This window comes from Rhinolophus ferrumequinum, chromosome 18, assembly GCF_004115265.2.
Source record: "Rhinolophus ferrumequinum isolate MPI-CBG mRhiFer1 chromosome 18, mRhiFer1_v1.p, whole genome shotgun sequence".
In the NCBI taxonomy this organism is placed as follows: Eukaryota; Metazoa; Chordata; class Mammalia; order Chiroptera; family Rhinolophidae; genus Rhinolophus; species Rhinolophus ferrumequinum.
Genome location: NC_046301.1, coordinates 30,679,687 through 30,704,425, shown reverse-complemented (window position 1 = coordinate 30,704,425; position 24,739 = coordinate 30,679,687). Strand labels below are relative to the sequence as shown.

General features: G+C 42.9%; 1 protein-coding gene and 1 long non-coding RNA gene across 4 annotated transcripts in view; one reads left to right on the top strand and one right to left on the bottom strand.

The window, feature by feature from the left end:
* Positions 1–24,739, bottom strand: part of MSRA (methionine sulfoxide reductase A) — a 336,169-nt gene that overhangs the window by 42,958 nt on the left and 268,472 nt on the right. The gene's annotated exons all lie outside the window — the stretch shown is intronic.
* Positions 7,928–16,375, top strand: LOC117038278 (uncharacterized). The gene is made up of 3 exons (XR_004425656.1): positions 7,928–8,313; positions 8,835–8,954; positions 16,084–16,375. It is a non-coding gene; the product is annotated as an uncharacterized LOC117038278 (long non-coding RNA).

The window sequence follows — 24,739 nt, the reverse complement described above, 5'->3', positions numbered from 1 at the left end:
GTATAGTGGGAAGGGCACAGAGAGACCTGCATTATAATTTTACTTGTCATTTACTAGCTGTAAGACCTTGGGCAGGTTATTTCTGGGACTTACTTTACTCATCTGTAAATCAGACTCCTAATACCTTTCTCATAGAGTTCCGTAAGACACATACGGAAAGCGCCGAGCCTGGGGCCTGGAACCCAGGATTTGCTAAGTTAATGGCTGTTCATCTCATGTCTAACACAGCACAAGGGCCATGCAGGGGTCTCCACATCCCACTGGTCCCATGTCACAAGGCCCCAGATTTAGGAGAATCACTATTTCCTCCTACACAAGCTCTGTCCATAATCCCCAAGTTATAGTCTGCGAGTTCACTTCTGTACTTTCTTACCATCAACTCCACAGGCGAAGTGTTCTGGGACCAAAAGGATCCTAGGAATTTGGCCTGGAGAACAAAAGCCCATCAGTTCACTGCACTGAACAGAAGGAGGCTTGACTTCTCCATCAATCAGCCTAATAGCAGGGGAAGCTATCCCTACTGGTGTCCCCTGTGCTTGCATGGAAGCCAGGAACGGGGTGTGCAGAGTGCCGGGGGAGGGCAAACACCCTGGTGAAGGCGGCTAACATGGCACTGAGTCACACACCTGCCCTCAGGTCTGGCCTGTGGGCTTTTTGTGAATTCTGAAAGCCAGTGGCTACCACACGGACCCCACCGCCATGGCTTTACTTCAAGTGCTCCTTCCATATACCCCCGTCTCGTGTCCTGCACATGCTCAAAGCCCTCCAAAGCCGCCATGGCCCACCCCATCTGGTCCAAGCTGCTCTGTCTGGCTTTGAGGTCGCATCGTAATCCGGTCCATTCTCACCGCTTCCCATTTGACCGCCATAGCTCCTGCTCCCCCTGACATCTGCCCTCTCTCCTGGGGTCCCCATAAACTGTGTATGTCCGGTCCTGGTGCCTCCGGTCACATTAGCTGGCTGGCTTCCTGGAGCACCTGCCTCATCTCCCCAGAGTGCCAATTTTGACCCCGGTTAAAGGTCAAGTTCCTGCCCGGCTTCTTCCACGAAGCCCACCGGCAGCAGCACAGTGTCGTGTCAAAGCACAGTGAGACAGGCCTGGGTGGGAGCCACAGCTCCCAGCTCACTGGGCCACCATGAACGATGTACCTAACCTTCCCATTTGGAAAATGACAATGACAGTCCCTGCCTGAGGGACTGACTGGATTGGGGACTAAGGACTGTGCTGGCAAACACTGTCTTAACACAGTGCTTGGCACACAGTCAGAACTTTATAGGAAATCTGACTTTTTATTGGAGTTTCTAAACCAGTTGTAGTTGTCTGCCTCAACTTTTAAACCCTCAAAAATGGCAGCTATTCTTTTAATGAGAATTCCCTGACTCTTCTAACCTTCTCTTGCAAAGTCCTACAGTCTGCACCTATAGTCTGTTGAACATCACTCAGTGTTATTCAGTCTGGATTTTCATATCTTCGCTCTGTTTAATTGTAGGCTTACTCCCTTTGTTCACATCCAGGGAGAGAGAGGTGGGAGCAGATTTGTGTCCACTGGATGGTTTCTGTCACTAGGAACACAGTGGTTGTATAAGTCAGATTCTCTGAGAGTCAGTTTAGTTATCTAGAAACGGGGGAAACAGCATTTGCCCTACTTACCTCGTAATGCTGTAGGGAGAAAAATGAAATACAGTGATATACATATAAGCATTTTATAACTGCAAAGCACTGCACGTGCATAAGGAATCTGTTTATCTTATTTGCACGTGCGGTGAAAACAATCTCCATGGAGTTCACTTGGAAAATTACTCCGAACACTTTCGGCTCAATGAGGCCTGTGATTGTAATAGTCAATTTCTTAATTCTTAATTGGACCCCTCTGGCTCATATGGCAGCAGCTGCCCAGCAGGGCCAGTGACACCCAGTGAGAAAGCCCCGAGCCATGCCTGAGGTGAAAGGTGGTAGGGCCCACTGGCCAAGTGAGAACAGCTCGCAGTGAAACCCCGTGTGCAGAGGCACAGAGGTATCAAAGCAAACACAGAGGCTCAGGGTAGAGTAAACAGGAGCTGGCGGAGAAAAGGGAGTCTGGCAAACTGTGGACAGCCTTGCACGCCACGCTAAGGAGTCCAAATGCTAGCTTAGCCAGGGAACCAATGTCCTCTTCTCTCTTCCCAACTGGTAAGAATATTTCCCCTCGCGTCTGTTTACTTTTGCTCCAGCAAAAAGCTGAGAACAAGACACACGATTATGTCACTCTCAAGCATGGGGCTATCTGGGCAACGCCTGTGTCAATCATACATTTATTACGTGTGGGTCAGGGAAATTGGGGAGTGAGGTGCCAGCCGAGGTTTGGGGACTGGTGACACGCTTCCCATGTCCAACGTGAAGGAGAACCCGTGGAATCAGACTTCTCCCATAACATATGGGCTTCCCCAATCTTAAATCTGTACCATCTCTAAAGGCTGAGATGGTAAACTACTTCCTCTCTGACTTTCAATTGCCTTCTGGTATTTATCTTCTCTTCCTGATCTTGTCCCAAAATAATATGCCGTAGAAATACTGAAGAATTAAGTTTTTATCAATCACCTATCACGACATAGAGAGCTCCGTTTTAACTGGAGTTGCACAGAGGGGGCAGTGCAATAGCAGGGCTTGGAAACGTCCCCAGGGGGTTATGAGCTGCCCAGGTTAGGTAGCAATAGCACAGGATGGTGAGCAAATGATCTGCATTTCTAGGAAGGGCCGAAGTCAGAAAAGGATTAGAACTATGGGGAGGAGGCTTGGATCGTTCCTAAGACACATTTTCTAATGACTAGCTGGTGCACGTGCACATGTGGATGTGTGACAGCACATCCCAGAACAAAGTGCCAGCATCTTTTTTTCTCCAAGGCAACCCTGACACTTATCTGCTCAAATGAATGTTCTGACGTTGACTGGCTCATTTGGCAGGAGAACAGACCCATGCGCCAGTCCACAGGCTGACCAACGAGACCTTGTAGGTGAAAACCATAAGGCACTTTTAACAAAGTACGTTTTCCTCCTTGTTGTTCACCCTGACAAGCAATTCCCCCCACTCTCCGCCCCCGTTTTCTAGGTACCTGACGTGGACTGGAGATGGCAGATGAAGATGAGAAAAAGGGTTCAGAACGAGGGAGAGGCGTTTTATGGGTCATCAAATCGTGAGCCCCTTCAGGCTACAGGCAAGCCCTTTGTTGTCTGGGCTGACAACGCAGGAGAGATGGTTGCTTTTCTTACAATCATTATTGTTGGGTGAATGAATGAATTAATAAGAACTGACATTTCACTAAAAGAAGAGTGTAAGTAAGAGTTTCAGTAAGAAATCTTTCCTGAGAAGCTTCAGACACTGGATGCTTCTCTGCCTAGCTTGCTATGTCTTGACTGGCCACATAAATGCTATGCTACCATACCTAACAGAATCGAGGAACTCCATCTTGAGGAAATGTCTTCTCTTGGGCAGCAGTGCCATATAGTAGAAGGAGAATGAAATTTAGAGCCAGAAAATGTAGATTTACACCCTCTGCCACTTACTGGCTATGTGATCTTGGTCAAGTCATTTCACTTCTATGAACATAATGGTTTCCTCAGCTGTAAAACAAAGCTAGTAACTATCTAGTGGTTGGGAGAATGAAAACAACAGTGCAAAAGCATTTTGCAGCTGCAAAACGTAATACAAATGTTGGTTGTTATCAAACCAGAAAGCAAAAACAATGACAAAACAAAGTTTCTAAAAGTTTCCCCATCTACCCATACAGAGGACGCAACATCAAGTTTGTTATTAACCAAGAATAGAACATTCGTGCCAAGTACCCACCAAGGATTAGACGACAGAACTCTGCCTGTGTGGACAGGTACGAACTCACAGTTTCATAACCACATAGGAGAATGAGTGAATGGCTGTTCCTTCTTTATCTGCTATAAGTTATAGAAGAATGATTTTAAACCTGGAAAACTGATGAATAAATCCCATAAATGTATTTTTCTTCCTAGGACTGCTTTTTAAAATGTCTTTGTGACTAAATGGCCCTAATTAAGTTAAATAAATTATTGAACTATCAATAAAGCTCAAATAGGATGACTATTGATGACCATTACCTAGCTCATATTAATAATTATTTTAACCTGTATTCCATCTTAACATTTGTTTTCATTCTAAAATCAAATTTTGATATACTGTAAATTCTTGAAATTCTTTTACATTGTCTTAATGTCTGACGGACTTTTAAAGCATAAAGCACCACAAGTCAAAGGCAAGCAAAGGTCAAGACAACCCCTATTAGTTGCATCTGACAGTAATTTATGCATCTGACAGTAATTTATGCACTGTATATAAGTCTCCATAGGTGGCATTTGGTTTGCTGTAAATATATTTAGTTTTGAAATCTTACTAGTGTCTGCTTATTTCTTTAGGTTCTTGGTCTGCAATTAAGGCACTCTACCATTAGGTGGCAGAAGTGTCACAATCATGCTGTATCCAAATAAGAGTCTGTGGACAAGAGATTATTTCTTTGCTAGGAGGGAGAATCTATTTTTCTTCCTTTAAACAAACAAACAAACAAACAAACTCTTTGCGAAAAGAGCCACAACTCAACAGTATTTTAAAAACTAGTTGGTTTTTAATATTTAATATAAAGTAATATCAAACTGTTATAAAATTTACTTTATCCTTAATTACTCAGTCACTACTTAACATAATTGTTTTTCCCCCAGAATTGAATGCAGAGTTCATCTCAAACTCACTAAGAACTCTGAGCTTAGATTCTGACACTCTGAGCTTTTGAAATCCATGCCCATTGTTTCAACAGACCTGTGGGACATGTTCCCTTGTTAGCAAGGCTATGCCCTATAACCACAAGAACTCTTTTTTTCTTTTTCTTTTTTTATTAAGCTCTTAGAGACAACTAGAGGGGAAGTCTTGTTTTGCTTTTCTGGATACTAGATCAGCTACAAAGCTCTTCAGAGTTGACTGTCCTATCTCCCAGGCAGAAGGGAAAAGCAGGACAGGCAGGTACAAGCACCTGTGGATCCGCTTACTACATGGAAGGAAAGGATGCTCCACTCTTTCCTAGGGGAGAAACATCCCACCTGCCCTGGGGAATCTTGAGATGTCAGCTCATTTAAATATAATCTCTCTCTTTTCAGTTCCCTTGGTAACGACACTAACTCAGGTTCAGATACAAACCGTCTCACAACAGCTTTATAAAGGAGCTTTCACCTTTTATCACAAAACAGTGCATCGGGCAGATAGCATTTGTGCAGATAGCTCAGCAGAGTTTAAAACTCAAATCTAGAAGGTTCCGGCACTAGAAGCGATCAAGGGCGAGACCCCGTTACAGTGGCTTTGGCCTTCAGTGGTACCCTCTACAGCCCCTCCGCTGAGAAGGACCTGCAGCCACTGGCCAGGACTTCTGCGGCTCGACATCTATAGTTCTTGGAAAGGACCACTCATCCGTCTTCCAATTTTGCAAAGGAAAACACCTTTTAGGAAATCAAATGGTACTGTTGCACTTGATCTTGTTTTTACATTTTCAGGATTTTTGTTTGTTTATTTGTTTTTAATTGAGGTTCATCTGATGAGATTTTCAAGGCAGGGGGAGGGGAGGAGGCCTTAAAATGACTCGTTCCATAAAAGTGAGTTGACTATTTTAAGCTTTAAAAATGTTTCCTCCCAACCACCATTGTTTTATGTACTAAAGTCAGAATACAGGCCTAAGGAGTTGTGGAGTCGGAACGGATGTGTTAGTTAAGTCCCACTAGTACTAAGCTCCCCGCCAGGGAGGCATCCTTTCCATGGCTTCACGACAAAGATCACTCTGCTGCTGCCTGATTTTACTGTGCAGGGCACTCACTCCTTTGTAGGGAAGGGGATTCCATTCACTTGGAAATGCGTCCTGATGGGCTAACACCTGCCTCCCGGCCACTGTCACCCCAAGTCCTGCCCTGTCCACTGGAGTAAATGAGCACACCCTTTCTTGTTTCCAAGCACAGCCTGGCAGAATCATGCATGCAGACTTCACCCCTCACTTCCGTGTTTTCTTCTCAGGCAAAATAGAACGGCTTTCTCAAACCTTTCTCACAAGGCCCCTCTCTTCTTAGTGACCGTCTTCCAGGAGTGCTGTGGGTGTCAGGGCACTCCAGGCGGTTGCCAGCTCTGGACACAAAGCTCCAGTGTGAGGAGCACGGTGAGGCCCGAGCGGTGCCAGGCACACAGCAGCGGGCTCCATCCAAAAGGAGCTCTCACAGGCTTGGGGGTTCCAATCTGCCTCTGGGGAAAATTCACACCTCTGTGCCTTGGTTGGCTCTCCTCTATAACGACAGCAGTGACTTCACCGAGTTATTATTAATACATAGAATGCTATCATATCAGCGAAGAATACGTATGTAAGATAGTAACACCACCAATTGGCACACAACAAAATCAGAAGAGTTCAGGTAAATAAAACAGCTTTCGTAGGCAAAATACTGTGGCACTGGGTCTACTGCTCAACACAAACAATGAAGAACTACATGATCTCAGCAATTCATTGATTCACTTACTAAGTGAGCACGAGTTGCACACTAATGGTGCTCAAAATCCAAGCGACGAGTAAGACGGCCTTGACCACAAGAAGTCTAACGGGAAAGGCAGACACTTCTAGCAATGAAGAGTGGCTAGTGGTCTGTCAGAGCCACAGGCAGAGGGCTGTGGGAGCATGGAAGATGGACCCTTGGGTTGAGTGAAGGCTTCCAGGAGGAGATGCCACCTTCTGGCCCAAAACCAAACGTGACCACCACTGCAACCACAGTTCCCGTTTCTGACACTCACATCAAGACCCAGGCTGAGCAGGCAGCTCACCTGGACCCCAGGATCTCTGAGTCCATGTGGGGGTGAGGCCCGCCACAAGGAGAATTCCAAGGTGGCTTCACGAGGCCCGGCTCCGGGGTCGCCCAGTGCTCCACCAGTCCCAGACTCCTTGTGTCTTCTCCGCTCAGGCTGGCATGCCATGGCACAGGGCGCCAAACTGTAGGCAGGTGGCTTTGGTGTAAATTTAGAGCCCTTTGCTTCCTCTGCCCACTCATAAATTCACACTTTTCCCCAAGCTGCCTTCGCCTGGAGCAGCTTCCTTAAAAGAAACATGAAATCTCTCCTCTTTTTCTTTAAAAAAAACAAAAACTCCTCGGAGCCCATCTGCTCTGGAAAGCCATCCAGATTTAATGGTTGCTCTTCCACAAGGCCAACACCACAGGTCCCCAAGTGTTCCCCAAATCCCTTTTCTCCTGTCTGCCCTGAAGCAGTGGGGGAACAAGGCATGACAGGTTGCTAGATAATAAGAACTAAACTAGTCATCCATAAGGACTAGTCAAGACAAGGAGAAAGGAGGTGACCGGAGGTTATGCCTGGGAGCCAGGAGTTCCAAGCTCATGACTTCATTCTTCCATTAACTAGCACGTGACCTTGGACTAGACATTCTACTTTCATGCATCTTAGCTGTTTCAGCCGAGCAACCAGGGAGCCTGACGAGGAGAGGTTAAGACAGGTCTTCCTTCCCTGCAGCCAAGGATTATGAAGACATCCACACTCCTGGTCAACAGGACAACAGCTCCCGCCCTGTAATTCTGATCCTCTTCTAGCTCGAGTTAGGCAAGTAAAAAGTTAATGTTCTCAGTCTATAAGTAGTTCCTGCTGTTGCAGATAAAATGAAATGCCATGGCTATTTCGGTGGAAAAAATCAGGTAAAAATGCTGAAAAATAAACTCTCCGTCAAATGCCACCCCCTTCCACCCCCCCCACGCCCCCAATGCCATGTTCTTTTTTATGCCCATTTGGTATTTGTTTTTAATTTTGGCTGATTGTCAATTTTAAAACCTGATGCATAGAGTGGCTTGCTATTCCGGAGGCGTTATTTTAAGATGAAACAATGTAAATTCTGACTTTGGATGGCAGATGGCTGGCAGTTCGCTGTTTGGCAAACCAACTGGTATGGTATGTTGGAAATTCAGAGCAGCAGGTATGCAGTTCAATTTGAAACCACCACAGATGCTCGGAGGGAGCGGGGGAGGGGCACAAGCTGGTCAGGAAATTAAGAACAGTGCTCTGAGCTCAGAGGGAGAAAAAGAGGATAATTAGCTGAAAGTTTGCTTCTTCCAGTCTCTACTTTTTTCTTTCTTTTCTTTTCTTTCTTTCTTTTTTTTTTCCTTTCCATTTTTGGTTGCTTCTTAGAAAACCAGGAAGGATTTTAGAAGTTAGCCCAGTGAAAAGCTTCTAATTTTGCTCCAGAACTGTCTGTTGGAGGCAAAGCTCAGCGTCCATGAGGAATTCAAAGGTGAGGAAACAGCAGATAAACAGAAGCTTAAACATGTTCTTCAACAGAGAGGCACCAAGAGCAGTGGTATGTAAGGAGCCTACCTCCAAACTGATTTTCAATCCATATCATTAATATCGATTAATGATTATTTCAGGAAGGAAGGAGTCACGGTTTAGGAAAGCCCTACACCCATGAAACCGACACCTTCAGTGCTTCTATATCCAGGGAATTTCCCAAAATAAAGTTGGAGAGAGTCTACTAAATGTTTACTACGCATTTCGATTAGATTCTAGGTAGTGTAGGTGATGGTTGGCGTGCCCATCTTGCAGCGGGACTGAACTCTGCCCAGATTCACCCATCAGTAAGTTCTATTCAAAGTCAGTGAAGACACAGTATACTTTTAAAGAAGGTCAGGCAGGCTGCAAACCTCAAGTTGTCAGCCTCCTGTCAAGTGGAATGTCAAAACAAGTCATTAGACCAAGAACTCTTGATTTGTGTGTGTGGCTGTGAAAACTGAGCTGCTTCTCATTTCCTCCAAGTTCGTATGATGGCTAAAAGGAAGGAGGAAAGTACTGTATGTTAAGTGCCCACCACTCTCTTCCTATGGGGCCGAAAGTGAACAGCAGACCAGCAAAGGAACTGGGATAAAGACCTACCAGGTAAGATTTTGAGACTGAACAGTATCTCTCAAACTACTCTTGAATGAAGGGTCCTCTGGTACATTCAAGGCTTGCAAAGCTTGTTTTGATGGTTCTGCAAAGAAGCAAAACTCCACTTTGGGCGTTCGTGGGTTTACAAGCTAACTAAATTCAGAGCATCAGAGTCCTAAGGACTCTGAATAACTCAAGTGGGTGGGGATGATCGCGGTCACTACATTGCAATCACGGGTTTGGGCCAGAACGAGAAGCTAGTTACAATTCCCTTTCATAACTTAGTTGCTCAGCGAGACCTTTCGTAGAAGCAAAGGGGTTTTGGGATTGAAATAACGATATAAGCCTGTGCGCACCATGTCTTCAGCAGAGCATTGCCAGGAAGAAGTCTGGAGGAAGTGAGCACTTCTCTCTGCTTCCTCCTCGCACACTCAGCTGAGTGAATAAGTGTGTGTTCTTCCTTTCTGTAAATGTACAGTTCCTACAGGGTACCACTGTAGGCACTGCAGGACGCAAATGATGAATGAGACAAGGATCCCGCCCTAAAGAATCTTCCAGTCTAAGGGGAATACGAATGTATGAATACATATAATCACAGATGGAGGCTGGTAGAGCCTGGAGGAAAGAGACAAAGAACAAAGGGAACCCCGAGTTCCTGGTTTCCTGAAAAGAGCAACTGTTTCTTTTTGGAAGGGAGGTCACGATGCACGCAATCTAAGATTGCTCTCGTGCTCTACACTGGCCCTGGGAGTCAAGGGGGGAGCAAAGTGTCTCAAGCCTTTCCCTCCATCTCGTGGCCCAGAGAAATAAGCCGGACTTGACCATGTTCCCTCATGGTTTTCCTGAGAATCTGGTTCAAAGCCCTGAGAAGGGGCTAGATCAAGATGGATCCCCAGTTTGAAAATAAATCAGGAACTGCTGTGCTTCAAATACAGCATTATCTGAAAGACAAGCCAATCTAAGGAAGGAGGACACAGATGACAGGAGAAGGGACATTTCTGGGGGAAAATGTCGTGCTTGTTCTATCACCAACCACCAAATGTGAACCACACCAGTGAAAGAGGCTGGCGAGGGTCCCTGAATACATTTCTTGTGAGTGCTCTTAACACCAAATGGATCAAAATTTTTTTTCCCTGAGATGTCACAAAAACAGCATGTCCTTCTGTTGTTTCAAAAATGACATTTAGCAGCAATGAAGCTGAGTGTATTGGGGGAAGGGATGCAGTGGCAGGGACAAAACAAAAGAGTTGGGGACTGGGGGGCACGTATATCAGGGACAGAATAGGTTGGTGGAGGGAACTGTGTTTAAAAATTGACAAGGAGGAAAAAAAAAAAAAAGGGACAGGAGGCCAGGAGAGAAATCAGGACCAGCATGCATGAGCTTGATTTTCCAGTTTCTCATGCAATATTTTGCAGAAGGGCCCCCATCTGAGACACCATCCCCTTGGGAGGCAGTGGTGGGGTAGGATGGAGAAGGGGCTGCTGTGTGGGCCCTGGGCTCTAAGGGGACTGCTTGGCTAGGAGTCATGTCTATGAAAAGAGCCCATCACATATGTGAAATGAAAACAGTTGAGGTGTGGAAAACTCAGAAATGGGAAGGGAGCCAAGAGAAGTCACAGGGACCCCTCCCCCACCCCCCACGTTGTCAAAGACCCACAGCCACCTTTTTGGCTTGGGTTTCTTTGCCATGGTATCACTGTGAATGTGTACTTCTGATTTGTTTTGGTGGCTGTAGATACATTTGTATGGAGAAACACATTCTCAATAGTACAGGAGGAGAAAAGAATGAAGTTCCACTTCTTAGGGCAGAGAGAGTGAGAACAAACATCACAAAGTATTTTCTTTTGGCAAGAAGTCACATTTTCATTGGCAGGAGCACTCCCAATTAAGGGTAATTATTTTGGGGGCATCTACATTGTGCCAGACACCAAGTGCTTTATATATGTTATGACATTCATCCAGCGGTAACAAAGTGATGCAGAGACTTATACCCATTTTATAGGTGAGAAAACTAAGGCTTAGAAAGGTTTACTGGCTTGTCAAGGTCTCACAGCAAGTTAGGGCAAAGCTGGATGGGAACCTTAGGGCTCTCTCACTCCCAAGATTTTTCCTCTGCTTCCTCACAAACAAGAGATTCAAACAAATGAAACAATGCTATAGGAGACGAAAAGAGAAGCCACATATCTCATGTGAAGGAAACTACTTCCCTTTCCAGGAAATGGGAAGACAGTGGGAAGAAAAAGAAAGAAAAAAAACACTGTTTTGTCTTGAAGGATGAACAGTGTGATGTTAAAAAGCTGAAATTTTAAGACAGGTAAATTAGGGAGACATTGTTCACATTACAAAAGTTGTATTTACTTAACAAAGTGATTTTCTTAAGTTACTTTAAGAAGATGGCTTCCCAAGTAATTTTAAACTAAGAGCCAAATAAAAATCACACATAACTTCTGAGGAATACGGGGGGGTTCCTGAGAAGGAAGGACGAAACATGAGTCCTCAAATGCCTCCAATGTGTCTCCAAGCAGTAGTTTTTATTTGCATCCAGTTTCCAGCCTTCAGCCTAATAAAATGCAAAAATGTGTGCCCCTAAACCCAGGACATGAGCTTACAGTAATGAGAGATTCAAAAGGGACGTTACCTATTTCACAGCTGCACCTACAACCAGCAAACTGGAGTTACAGCCTAAAAAGCTGAAAGAAAAGACTTAGAACCATAAGTCCCAAGTACAAGTCTTTCAGACAAATGTTTAATAAACTTTAGAGACAGACCCCAGAGCCTTTCAGCCAAGGCAGAAACACAGTATTATTAATATCACTCGTAATAGCTAAAGCAGTCACTGATCTGGGCTAAATCTTCCCCCAACACAGGGCATTTCAAAAGGCCTGTTTTCTCAGAAAAGGTTGTATTAAGTGTCTCTCGTAATTATGTTTCCAAGAAACAATACTATTCTCCTTATTAAATGTTTCAGTGGGTGGCCATGCTGTAGGCAATAGGAACTTAACCCTGGAGTCACTGAACATGGGAGGACAAAGGAAGAGGCCACCAAGGAGTTGTCCAACTCTATTAGCCAGGGTGAGGCTGTTTACTGGGTTGAAAACAGCTTTAATTAGGAACCTAAGCAAAGAAGCAGATATAAAGTGCTTTAATAGGCTATGCACTGGGAGTCACAACTTGCCCAGCTACTTTTCATCCTGGTCTTGGTTCAAAGTAGAAGGCTATGAACTCTAAAAGCCAATTCAATGTTTGCAACTTATTACCTCCAAATAACAGGCAACCGAGAGACACTCTCTTCCCACCTCAAGACTGGCATCCCAATGAACAGAAGTCTCTGGAAATAAGATGAGGTACCCAAATCACTCTTTGTGGGCTGGGGTTCTACTCCAGAGAGAGACAGTTTCATGTTATTCCACAAACATTTATCGAATCCATGTTATACACAGGACAATGTATGAGAAGTGCTGCTAGAGATTCAACAACGAGCCCTGCCTTCCATCCACTTAAAACCCTGCTGGGGGATTCTGGGAAGAGAGCAGCTACAGTGACATCTTCCCAATGCCTCACAGCAAAATTATACAGAGAAACTAAATGCAAAGTCAACAATGCAAAGACAATGCTTACAACAAAACTAGGGGACAAAGTAGCCCCACAAACCCCCCAAATACAAGCCAGTGGACGAAAACACCAACAGCCACAAGATGTATCATTAGCATCTGTGCTAGAGAAAGCAAAGGGAGGGCACAGGGCATCTGAGGAACTTGATATCCACCAGGTATTCACTGGAAAGCACAGATGGCCCATATTAAGACAGTGACTAAAATTGGGAGCAGTTCTGCTCACCCTAAAAGTAGGCGCACGTAAGACCTGAGTTAGAAGGTCTGAAGTGAAGAGGCTGGAGCTGCATGGTCCCTATGAACTTCAATGAACTCTTCCAGGACTCCACTGCAGGGAGTGGAATCAAAATTGGACACAGAAATTACAAAGATAAAGGAAAGATGGAGTTGAAATAAAAGTAGAGGAGGGGAAGAGAAACAGGAAATCTCAGAAAAAAAGCTGCCATATATTTTTTTTTAACATGATGTGAAACAACAGAAGAGGGAGCTAAGTTAGAAAAGCTAAATAAGCCAATCCTCCACCTGAAAAATAAAAAAAGTAAATTCATATTTTGCACAAGACGCCCATCTGAGACCACCCTCCTCCTGGGGAGGTTTGGTAGGGGAATTGGGAGAAGGGGGTCTCTCTGTGGTGGTAAGTATGCAGGTACAATCTCATACAAAGCTGTATCAAAAAAAAAATTAGGAGAATAGCATCCCTACAGAATAAAGGTATGCCATAATAATGGGCGCACAAAACTATCAAAATTGTAGCATATTACTTCAAAATCAGCTAAAGGCCTTAAGAAAATGATGCAAGATGATCTAAAATAACATTTTAAAATTATTTTAGAAATGAAAAGTAAACTAGAAGGAACACAAAAGTTAATACACAAAACAAATGATGTCTTAAGGGAAATGGAAAGTTAAAAAGGATAAAATTTAGTTTTTAAAAACCAAAAAGAAATGATGAAGAATATTTTTAAAAAGATCTCAAGAAAGGGACAAATATTGAAGATAGGGAAAGAAGATGCAACCAGTAGAGGATAGGAGTTAGTCTCTGAAAAAGAAACCAAGTCAAGTGAACAGGAAAATATTAAAATGTATGACTCAAGACAATTTTCCTGAAACTTATTTTAAAAAATTATTTGAAACTACACGTTGAAAGAGTGCACCACATACTTGAAACTATTCACCCAGAACAATCAACATCAAGACATAATCCAGCAAAATTACTGGGCTTTAAAGATAAATAAAGATTTCTTTACAATACATAACTTATAAGGGAAAGAAAATTAGATTATCACATGCTTTTTGACAGCAATATTTTATGCCAGAAGAAATTGGATTGTTTTCATACTTTTTGATGCTCATATTTCTAATATTTAAGAAAAAAAGTGTGAGCTAAGGATTTTATATCCAGCAAAACTGACTTCATGTAAAAGAACACAGACTGTTATAATGTGCAAGAATTCACAGAATATTATTTCCATGAGATGAACCTTTACTAAGAAATCCACTAGAGAATCAGCTTTAGACAACCAAAAATGACTAAATTGGCATCAATATAAGGATAATGAGTATTAAATATATAGTTACCTGTATAATTAAAAATAAATGAGGGTTAAAAGGGAGAGATTAAGTAGCAATATGATCTGATAACACAAATATAGTAATATCAACCATAAAAATTGGGGAGAGGGAAAAGAATACAGAGATGAAAAATTTAAACTGTTTAGTAATCATAATTGATGGTAATAATGTTCTTATTATTGTTATTCTGAGACTTCTGTAATAATTATGGGATATTCTAATTCTAATTCTGTGTTTTTAAGCACCAGGATTTGGGGCTTGGAATAAAGGAGATACAAATGTAATATAAAAGTAGTTAAGTAAAAACTCTGTAGTGTGAATCTGAGTCTAAAATAGTTTGAACTCACAAAGTATTTGATCACACACATCTCCCCTCCCACACAAACATTTGATACAAGTGTATGCTATGTCTGCTGAAAAAGCTAGACGCAATAACCCACCCACTAGGAAGAAGCATACATAGTACTCAAATTGTGGTCCTGACATACCTTTTCCTATTAAAAGAAACCAGGCTTCATAGAAAAATGGCTGATTCCAGATCTGGGGCAGGAAATACACAATATAAGCTTGGAGGCTCTTCATATACCAGATAGTAAGGAAGGTTAGAAACCTCCTCAGGTCATGTCAAAAGGACCCAGGTACCAATTAAAGAAGCTCCAATAGGCAATGGATTGAAACCACTGATATGTATAAATCTATGAGTTAATAATACTATTTAAAAAGAATGAATTGATTACATTTTAAGGATGACAGGAAGCTAATTTATTATCTTGAAAACTGAGTGTATGAATGTATTGAATATTTATTCTTCCTTTCATGTAAGAACTGTATTGCTGGGTAGCCAAATGGTACATGAATGGAAGCCTCTCCAGACAATAAATGAAAACAGAATTAGAGTTAGTTACACATTGTGCAGCCCTCAGTGAAGTGGGGGATCTAGATATTATTGAGCATCACTGAGTCTTAACATGAATATGGCAAAACCACACATTATGTGCTTCCTGATGAAAAACACCATTACCTTGCCAAAGAGACCAAGAGTTTCGGCAAGTCTCTGGATGCAGCTGCCAAATGTGCAGGAAATACAGAAGACAGAGGAACAGGTTGAACAGCACCACAAGTATACAAGCTTGTGGAACTCTACAGATTAAAAAATGCCTGGGTCCTTCCACAGAAAAAGTATAAGGAAAAAAAGGGATAGAGAGGATGTTGCAGCTTTCAAAAGTGACTTCAAGGACATATCTTTTTTTTTTTAATGGGCAAGGCTGAAAAACAGCAGTGAAGAATATACCTAAGTAGAATATGTCACATAAATAGGTGACAAATCTATAAAGAAATGCAACAGTGATTACTATAAAGGTTGAAAAGGGTAGGGAGGGTGTGATGGGGTCCGGGGCAAATGCAGGGGCTTTCAGGATGGTTAGCAAAGTTCTATGGTAACAAGAATATTTATCTTATAAAAATTCATTAAGCGATAGACTTGTTTAATACTGCTTTCTCTATCTGGTTTATTTTACATTGAAAGATGAAGACAAAATTTTTTGAAATTACAAGAGGGATTAGTTTTAAAGGCTGTTCAGAGCGCTCGAGGCTCTATCTAGATAAAAGCCAAGACATAAGGTTGCCAACTAGAGAGTTAATGGCGAATGTCGAGACTTCCTGACTCTAACCACTCAACCTTCACAGCTGGCACTGCTTCATCCCAGCTCCCCAGTTAAATTAAGGAGCTTCAGGTCAACAGCTCAGCAGTCTGGGCTGCTGGCCCTAGCCTGACCACAGTGAACAGGCTCTTCCTTCAAATCCCAGTTCTAGCATGGGATACCAGTTTGCCTGCTGCTGAGAATCTAAACCCTCGCTCCTATGAAACAAGGCCAGGCCTTGCCATCTCCAAATCTCTGAAACTGGCTTTCTACTGTGAATCCTAGTCTCAGGAATGTTGGGTCTCCCTGATGCAGGACATCTGTCTGGCTAGACCTCTGACCACTTCCTGCTTCTGGAAGCCCCCCCATGCAGGACCACCGCCAATCGTCTGCCTTCTGAAGGTGCCCACCAGGAGTGTGAAGCTGGTCTCCAGCCAGTCAGGACTTTCAGATGCTGCCTATTTCCAAGAGCCACCCTAACGGCCTGACTTCCCAGAGTAACTGTCCGGCTGCAGCGCAGGCCCTTCTGTTGTCATTTATGTCCTGAAGGAATTTACCCATTAGGCAAACTTCCCCAATGTCACAGCAGTTTCTCTTCAATGCAGCACACGACCCAAGCCAGCTTTTCCCATCCCTTGCATATGATTCACAATAAAAGATTCATACATTTGCAGTTCTGGAAATGCTCTCAAAAATGCCTTCAATTGTCTTTTTTAATTAGCTCATTTGCTTCTGTTAGGAAATTGAGCATCAAAGAAGTGATGGTGGGTTTGAAAAGATCCCACGTCGATCAGTGATAAATCTTGTACCAGAACCCAGGAGTCTCCAACAATGACTCTCCCTCCTTCCTCTCCATCCGTTTTGGCCATTGTCTCTTTTCAAATATGAATTAATAATCAGTACTTCCATGTAAGTCGCCATTAGCTCTGTACCAGGAATGATGCTGAGTAAGGAGTGGTGGTGCTGGAGGGGGTAGGTTGGGTATTTTGGTACCGTAGGTTGATGAACAAGGTACACACAGTCATGCACTAACACAAATCAAAATTTAAGGGAGGGCCATAAATAAGCAGTTACCATCTGCTGACACAGATTCTTCTATTGACCAAACTCTAGTCAGGCTCCCCTGAACTCTTTTTCGATTAGGCCTGACTTTTGGGCTTCTGTGTTTGCCAATGCATTGCCCAATTTTAGCAAGAATCCTGCTAAGTCAGTTTAGCCAGATCTCCGACCCCCAATATCTCATCGCCTTGATATCTGGTTGGGTTCCTCATTCCCCACCATCCCCCAGGTGATGTCTCATCACCCTAGCCCGTCTTTGGCAAAAATCCTGTTAGGCTGGTTTAGCCAGAATTCCCTTACCCCCATGTTTCCTCTTAGTAATGTTTCCTCTTAGTACTTTTCCACCCAGTGACCCCCACCCTGCTCCTTGACTGTAAGTTCCCACTTGCCCATGCTGTATTTGGCCTTGAGTCCAATCTCTGTCCCCCACTATGGACCTCAGTGCCGTGGTCCCTACACCTATCACCATGGTCCACTTGAATAAAGTCTGCCTTACCATCTTCAACAAGTGTCGTGAATACTTTTGTCTATAATAACATCATTGTACAAAAAGGACATGAGGCTATTGACACACACACGTGTCAAAGCTATCAACATCTGCATGCCCATATATGCAGCAATTCTTCTTCTTAGAACTTATTCTGGGGAAATAATCATGGATGCATGAAAAGATTTTGCCACACGTATGCTCATCACAGCGGTGTGTATGATCATGAATTGTCGGAAACAACCCAAATGTCAACAATACTGGACTGGTTAAATAAATCATGGTATATCCATTCAGTGGACACTACGTACCAAAAAAAAATAACATGGAAAATAACATTTAATGACATGAAAAGATATTCATTCAATATTGATTAGTGAAAATGTATATTACAAACTGGAATGTACACTAAGAGTCTATTGTTTAATTCTATTGTATTTATTCCCACAGAGAATGGAATAGAAGCATATACACCAAAATGTTTAAGTATGATTATTAAAGATAATTTTTATTCTCTTTATTTTGCTTATCTGTGTTTTCCACAATAAACATATATTAGTTGCATAATACAAATCGAAACAAAATCTCTTCCTCCAGAAAACTCCTTGGAAACTCGTCTGATTCTCTCACTCATTCTCACTGTGTGTTCTCAAATTTGTGACCTGCAGTTGGATCTTGCCAACAAAGTGGATTCCATCAACTTAGAGATAAAGTCCAAAGTAAACATATTATAATTCAATTAATGTTGTAACAAGACCATCAGTGAGCTAGCTTCTTTGCGTATTAGAAGATGAGTTTTCCTAAGTACAAGAGAATCTTTATTCAGCGCTTTAAAAAAATCCAACAAATTTAAACTCGAGTGCTAACCAAAGATATGCAAAACAAACTAAAGTGGTATATATACTTCTATTCCATTCTCTTGTTTTATGCTTATCATATCAGCAAACATTAAAAACAATGATCACACCTGGAGCTGTTATGGTTGTAATAAGACACACTGCAATGCAATGTACTGAGTAACTCAATACTTTTAAAAGTGAACCCCTTGAGAAAAGAAAAAGAATTGCTTTTACCTTTCTTCACAGCATTGAGGAAATTTTCTTGCAAGCCAGTTATCCGGCTTTCCATCAACAATAAAGTTGTTGGCATCCATCTTTAAAGTCCTTTGCCTCATCTTTTTCCTTCATAATTTTTGAAATACAAAGTTTCCCAAGGCCCATTACAAGACACTGGAAAATAGCTATTTATTTCTGTGTATTATTGACCTGTGTGTGCTTCAAAAGAATTTTCCAGTGGAACTCTGCCCTCTGCTTGGCCTCTTAGAACATAGAAGGGTGGGGAGTGGGCAGAGACAGAGAGGGATAGCCACTAGTCACATCTTCCTTGATGGGCAGCCCAGTCTATTTCATCTCCTTCGGTGAAACACGCATGGGAGCCTTAAAGAGAACTGCATAGGCAGAAAGATGGTACTTAGGGAAGCTTTAAAGAACAGGGGCCACCCAGAAAATTGCATCACCTAACCACAGAGAAGTCAGCCATGCTCCTCTGCAGTGGACATTGACCCCGAGTTTCAAATACACTGACCCCAGTTTCAAATACAGGAATCACAGACTCTGAGTGGGAGGAAGCCTCAAGCAGGCCCACAGCCCCTCCCAGGTCCTTCTCTATACATGCCATTAAGGGGTCTGGTGGCAATCGGTAACGAATCCGCACAGCGATGTATTATCTTTCTTTATATTTTGGTGCGCACTCTTCAACAGAAAGCTAGCCGCTGTCGAGTGGCTTTTTCTTAGCAAGGCTGCCAGGAGCACTCACTCTCTCTTCCAGAAATGGGCTATTTGCAAAAGACGGTTCTCCTGAGAATGTCCTGCAGTGTGTCTGCTACCTGCAGTATGGCTTTGCTTTGTCTGACAGTGAGAATGTGTGTGAGCACACACACACACACACACACACGCACAGGGGTGGCTGTAGCCTCTAGTTACAGAAAAGTGCAGGGAAAGGGACGCTAACATTCTCATTCTCCTCCCCACCCCTCCCAAGCGGAGATGGTGACAGGGAAAACGACTTCATCTGCGGAAGCACACCCCAAAGACAGCTCAGATGGGCAATGACGAGAAAGCAATGTGGCTCGCCAGCTGAGCAGCGCGAAACGCTCTGATATACTGCAAGGCGGAACTGGTTTTTAAAAATAAAAGAAAAAGATAGTCAAGGCCCTTTTCTCCCCCTGGTTGTTGTTGACTCTCCAAAACACTGGGTCTGGCACGGGTTCTGATCCCTGGAGTTTGATGCACGTTTGATTCACAGACTGCTGCGTGTCTATACCAGATGGCCTCGAGTTAATGAACACAAACTCATCACTTTTCCTCACCAGGGAAATGTGCAACTCAATCTGATTTGTACTCTACAACTAAAAATATTTGAGTATTTTTAGGGAGCATTTTACTGAGACAAAATGGCACTTCAGGAAAGCATTAAAAGAACAGAGACTAACCAGCAAATTGCAACTGCAATCTTCCACACGTGGATAAGCCAGCCCTCAGGTCATTCTGTGACCAAAAACTAAAGTAACCTGCTATGAACTGTACAGGAATGATGGCCCCATTCTCCCCCCTACCCCTTTCTTCTTCTCCAACCCCTCTGCCCTGACCTAAGTTCAATTTGTGTCCCCAAAGCACAACACAGAACTCATTCCAAACACTAGGTTTTCCCATGTATAATACTAGCAAAAATATTTTTCATGGCACACACACACGCACGTGCGCACACGCACACACACATGCACACATGCACACACATACAGTCATATATGTTATTTTAATGTATTCTTATCTAATGTTCTTATATATAACAACAATTTGAGGATTCAAAGATATTCATTATATTAACTCTCCAAGATCTCCACCTTGTCCAACTGTGATAGAACTTTGTTCGGCTGTATGTGTTCCTGCTCATCAGCACCAGTAAACAAAACAGTTGACTCCTAATAACAGATTAGGAAACAGGAAGATGTTTCATATAGCTCACTTCTTCCCTTCCTTAAACCCCCACATTTCCTGCTGATTTACTAAATACGACTGACTTAGCTCACGAACATTAAAGCCACAGCTTCACAAGTCAGCTCAGTTCTCATGTCTCACAACAAGCCAGCAACCGCACGATGGCGTGCTTTTCTCCTGAACTGTGACTGTGGAAGCTGGAGCGTCCAGATAAAGTTCCTTGCAACCCTGAAACTGGGTCTCCTGTGTTAGGAATGTGGGATCTTAGGCCCCATCCCAAACCTACGGAATCCAAGCCTGCATTTGAACAAGATTCCCGGGGTACCCACACATCGATGAAAGTTTGAGAAGCAGAGCCTCCTAGTCATCTCACTATGTATAATAATGTTTGAATCCAGATCACAAGTGTCTTTACAGGTCGCTCTATCCGAACAGGAAGTAGTTTAATCATCTAGAACTCTTCCCTATGAAGATATTTTACAAGAACCAGGTTTTAACAGAAACCTTTGACTTTTTCGTAGTGATCACCTGGACAAATAGAAGTTACTCTGCTGGTTAGGAGGAAAAAACTCATTGTTCATTATAAAATGTTCATTGTTAAATGTTCATTACAAAATGTACAGATTAGAACAAGGGAGGCAAAGTATGTGGCTTATCAGTTGAACAAATCAGCTTGGAAATAGGGGGTCACTACTAAAAGGTACGTATCTCCCTGGGGAAGGTCTCCCTGGCCTTTGGCAAGATGTCTTCTGACTCACAGCCTTCTCCTGGTTAGGCAACTTAAATGAGGTCGCTTTCCAGACAATTCGGCAGTAGCTGCATAAAATTAACAGGAAATAACAGTTTTGTGTGGTGGCTTAGAAAACATACTCTTTGTCATCTTAAGGGAAGCCACAGGAGGAGGGGGAAGTAAGAAGGCCCTGGATGGCTCAGGATGACCCCACTTACCCCTTCTTGCCAGGCTGACTATGGCAAATGACTAAGAACGTCCGAAATGATCCTTGGAACCAGAAGAGACATGGAAAGGGCATACATGAGGGAAAGCTTGCTGGTGTAGGTGCTGCTCCGGGGTGGCCGGGGGTGAGTTGCTGGGGCCTTGGCCTTGGTGCTGCTGAGCACAAGGGGGCTGCCAGCCACGGTGACAGTCCTCGTGCCAGGGCCAGAGACAAAGGGTGAACTAGCTACAAGCCCACTCAGCCCCAGGGGCCAGCTAATCTGATCCTGCAAACCCGAGAGCCACTTCTGGGTTCCGGTTCAAACACCGCGGCTGCTGATAAGCGAGTTCTACTTTGGTAGAAGAACTACGGTGCTTCTGGACTAATCTAACTCAGAAATTCACCTTAACAGATTCAGAGGATGTCAGAGCAGGAAGGACTTTCCATGTCTTTCTCATCCAGGGGTTTCAGATTCAAATGCCTTCAGAAGCCAGGAAGGACAGTAAATGAGTTAAGCGAGAAGGATCTAGAACTGCACTGTCCAATACTGTATGTAACCTCTGGCCACAGGTGGCGCATAAACACTTAATAGGTGGCTAGTTCAAACTGAGATGTGCTGTAAGTATAAAATGTAAGGTTTTTCAAAGGTATAGAAGAAGAGAAACATGTAAAATGCCTCTTACTGTTTTATATTAATTATATGTTGAAAAAAGTATTTTGGATATATTGAGTTAAATAAATTACTAAAAACAATGTAATGTTTTTAAAAATGTTTTTAATGTGGATGCTAGGAAATTTTAAGTGACATGTGATTCAGATTTGTGTTTGCATTATATTTCTAGGGACAGTGCTAGTCTGGAACAACGGGGGACGATGGCGACCACAACTAACTGCAAAGTACATACCTTTTTGAAAAGCATTAACATTCAAGCTTCAAAAAAGAAAAGAAGACTACACACCAAATTCCACTCATAAGTCCCTGGTTTGTGACTCATGATTTTTTTAGAGTGGGGTAAGTGCCCAAATCGTACAGCTAGTTCATGTAAAAAAATCTGAAATGAAAACCTAGGTCTCCTAACTCTTAGAGTCAAATAATTTTTCCTACGGAGGATTGTTTAACAAAGTCAAAAACTTAAATGGCAACTCAAAGGGAACCTGTGACCTTCATGTAGTCCCTCTAGCTGTCTGGGATTTGTACTTGTAAGATGAGGGGTGCTGTGCTCTAAATGTTTGGGTCCCTGCAAAATTCCTATGTTGAAAACCTAACCCCCAAGGTGATGTGTGTATTAGGACGTGGGGCCTCTGAGGGGTGAATAGGTCTTGAGGGTGGGGCCCTCATGAATGAGATCAGTGCCCTTAATAAAGAGGGCTGACGGAGTTCCCTGGCCCTTCTGCCATGTGGAGACACAACAAGAAGTCTGCCACCTGGAAGAAGGCCCCATCTGACCAGAGTGCACCCTCATCTTGGACTTCCAGCCTCCAGAGCTGTGAGAAACACATTTCTGTTGTTTATAAGCCACGCAGTCTGCGGTGTTTTGTTAGTTGCCTACATAGACTGAGACAAGGAGGTTCTATGCGAAGGCCCCTTGGTCCCCCTGGGCTCTAACAATCTAGCAACCAGCACCTCACATAGTGAACTCAGGAGTGACCTGTCACGGGCATTCAGGGCAGTGGGACTGGAGGGCCAAATGAGCAGCAATGGGGAGACAGCAGCTCTCTATGAACCCAATCCTGTATGAGTCCAATGTCATTAAATAAGTATTTCCAGGCTCTGTGCTAGGTAGAGCACGGAGTGAGTTTACAAACGTAACTAAGGCAAAGCCTCTTTATCTTCGAGGAATTTGAGGGAGGGAGAGAGAAACATGCTCAAGGTACATTACCAAAGTCATGGGTACACATGGTAGCAAATGGGTGGCACGCCATGTGGTTGCAGGGGAGAAGGCAAGGCCAAAGGAAGTGAGGGATGGTATCATTGAAGAGTTGGGGTTTTAATGAATCTCGAAGACTGAAAAAAAATGGAGAATGGGTAAAGAGATTCTAAGCAGAGGGAATAGCATATATAAAGGCATATGATGATGAAACCAAGGAGAGTGGGGAAGAGCGTAGCACATCAGAGAAACACTTCATCGCATCAAAAGCACATTCTGTGCATGCTGTTAAAACCATCAGAAATGGCTGCCTTGCAACTCGTAAGAGCAAAGGTGAGTCTGCTGGCAGTGTAAAGGCTGATGCTACCAAAGCGATTTCTAAATATAAACTCAGCAATTTAAACAATAAGTGTATTCTGTTTTATTTGTAATTGTTTTAATTTATGATTATCATGTATAATTTACATTATCTAATCATGTTTTAAAACTAACAGATGTATTGCATATGATTATTCAGATTTTGTAGGCATTCTTTTTATTCCATTTTCTTAGGCTGTCATTCTACATGGTGCTGGCCTTTTCTTCATCAGATTCAAAAAATCCAAGAACCAGAATACCAAGTGGGCAAGCTTTTTCAGATCGTGCAAGCCACAGGGCAGCCATTTCCTTCGTTCCCATCATGCTGGTCTCTGAGACTCATTACACATGCCGCTTCTTCAGCAAGCCTTCTTTCCCCCAGTACCTCTCAGATCCCGGCTACTTGTTGGTCTCAAATTCTGCCAACCTATCTCTCTTTCCAGTACAACTATGACTGAAAAGTGTTACTGAGTAAGGAAATCAATATTTTAGATGCCTTGGTAATGTAAACTGAACTTCTACTCAAGAGAAGCTAATTATCTCTGGATGTAAGTTGGGAAACAGGCGGTTGGCGGTGCTGCTGGTATAGACCTCAAAAAAAAAACTCTCCTAGCATTTACTGAAATACAAAGCAATTTTCTAGCACGACAAAAGGAAGGAGTGAGTACATAGTGACAGTTCAGACACACAATTATTCTGATAATCTGTCTGTATGATCCCTGATTTACAAGCAAACACTCAACTGCAGGGTTGACTTAATTCCAAATCAATCTAAATATGAACCCATTTTATGTGAGGGTTATTCCAGATGCACAGACCAACTTTATCATGCAACAATGATTTATTTTGTGCTTATATATAAGGCAAAGACCAGCTAGGGTGGTTGTTTCAATAAGCTTAGAGAGAGAAGATATCTGCTTTGATAATTACAATATCGGACAGTCTATATAATTGCCATTGGAATGACACAAGGACATTGGAATGACACAATGAATGTTTCGTCATTCATTTAGGCTGGAGTGATAGTAAAGGCAGTATAGAGTAGGGGGTGGGGGGGCAGGCATGTCCTCGGAACGATAATTAGGACAATTTGATTAGAAAATCAGAAATTCATCAAGGAGCAGTAAGCACTAGGGTGAACATAATCATTTAAGATCATATTGTCGAGGTTTGAATGACAGGCTATGAAGTTTGAGTCCATGGAAGGGTTTTCCACAAGAAAGAAGCATAACCAGAGTGAAACTTTGGAACAATGTGGAAGATGAATAA